Source organism: Cinclus cinclus, chromosome 7 (genome assembly GCF_963662255.1).
Source record: "Cinclus cinclus chromosome 7, bCinCin1.1, whole genome shotgun sequence".
Lineage (NCBI taxonomy): Eukaryota > Metazoa > Chordata > Aves > Passeriformes > Cinclidae > Cinclus > Cinclus cinclus.
Window position 1 is genome coordinate 17,024,054 of NC_085052.1, and position 2,091 is coordinate 17,026,144.

Sequence of the window (2,091 nt, forward strand, 5' to 3'; positions counted from 1 at the left end):
ATAAGAGGAATGTGTTCTTGGGAGCACCATTGCAAAGTTTATGATGCCTTCAACTACTGGGAGAAGGAAAGGAATGAAACATCAGGATGTTGGTGACAGCACAGCTCTGCTTTACATACAAAGAACATTGTTTGGCATAGCAAGAAATTGATAAATTCTCAGTGTAAAGCATTATAACTTGACTTCTCTTATATTTGTAAGTGACAATAACTATCATCAAACCATAAACTGATCACTCAGAAGGACTTCTGCAACATGATGTCTCTTCTCATGTCTCAAGGTGGGATCAACAGTCCCCATGATGTGTCCAATGCTGTTTGCTCAACCTGCTTTTCCTGATTTTCCAGAAAATTAAATGCCCTGCCTCCTCTATGGTGTCCCAAGTTGCAAGATGGCTGCACAATTGCAATCTTGTTTCTAGGTGACTTTATGGAATGCTCTGCCTGCTTTCAGGTATGATGCTGTTGCATTTTGCATGGGAAGCATCAAAAACTTATACAGTAGGTCTCATGTCCTCATACATTTTCTCTAGAAGAAGTGAGTTAGTTGAAAGATTGACTCTCTGAAGGGTATTTGTCTCCAAGAATTTGTATTTGATGGAAGGAATGTCCTTGTCTGGAGGGGAACTGTTTTGTTTGGACCAAACTATAGTTACAATTGGGAAACAGAAGGAAACAGGGCAGCCTTCAGCAGTGGGCTCAGGAGATAAAAATGGCTTGCTGTTTCTCTTGGAAGGGAAAGGTGCAGAAGTAGTAATAGACACGGTTAATTTGTTTGGCTAATGGACCATTACTCAGAGTGAGACACTGGTCCTTTGGTCATACAGTGTCACCAGTGAACTGTCCCAGTGCAACCGCTGCACTGTGCTGGCTAGCATCCCACACTTGGCCCACATAACATTTCATTGAAAAGGAGAATGAGGGTGTCAGGCTGAAAGGAAACCCCTAAGTGCACGGTGTTTCTATTCACAGTGAAGCTAATGGCATTTTGTTTTGGAGGAATGGTGACCTATAATGGCTGTAAGCTAATAACCACAGAGGTTACCCTTCAACTGAGTAGTTTTGTGCAGTAACTACCTATTTGAAACAAGACTGGTAGAGTCATAATTGCCTCAGGGAATTAATAGGATGAATAATTCCTTAGCATTGTCTTGAGAACAGGTCTTTCCAGTACTGGACAAAGTGCTCTAAATTCACATGGGATGAAGATAATGGGTTCCTTCTAGCAATATTTGGGTATTTTCATTTTAGTGTTTAAACTCCAAAGAGCCTTGACAAAAGTTAGATCACCTCAGCTCTGTGATAGTCAGTAGCTTTCATGTGAAACAGTAGGATGTGTGAGGTTTCTGCTGGGTTCAGGGTGCAACTTTGAAGTAAATGGTCCTGTGGAAGTGCTGCCATTGCCAAAAGGATTAATACTGAATCAAGGATTTCTCTTTCTCAGGGTGGGTCTTGAAGCCAAGTTTCCTAGCTTCCAGGTGGGTGCTTGAACCATGGTATTGGCTACTGTTTTCTGTTGGGTTTATCCTGTGTCCCTTGCTGTTCCTCATGAAAACAGGGAGCATTCTTGTTTCAAACAAAGACAAACCATCTTCTTTACAGGAGAGAGGTGTTTTTTGTATGAACTCACTTTCTTGTTTAATATCTGTTTAATAATAAAAATATACAATACCACAACTGTTAGAATAAGAGTTTGATTACATTATGCCTTTAAATAACTGCCAGGCCAATAAAATGAGCAATAATATGAAGAATGGAAAACATCTAGAGATCACAGAATGTATTCAGAGAAAGGAAGTGCTTTCATTATTGTTATAGTCTAGAGAAGAGAGTAGTCTGGAAGCAAACTCTGTCTTCTGTTAGCAGAATATAGTTATTGCAGAATTGAAGATGTATCAACTGAAAAAGTATTACAAATCCACAAGGTTGTCAGAAAACATGAACTGCATTATCATGATGCAAAAGGCATTGGAGTGACATGTAATGTGCAGGAGGAACCTTTTCCCTGACTCCAGATGCAACAGAAAGGGATTTTTGTACCCAGTGAATCTAAGTGTTGTTGAACGAGTCAGGTAAGGCTTCTGGTTGTGGG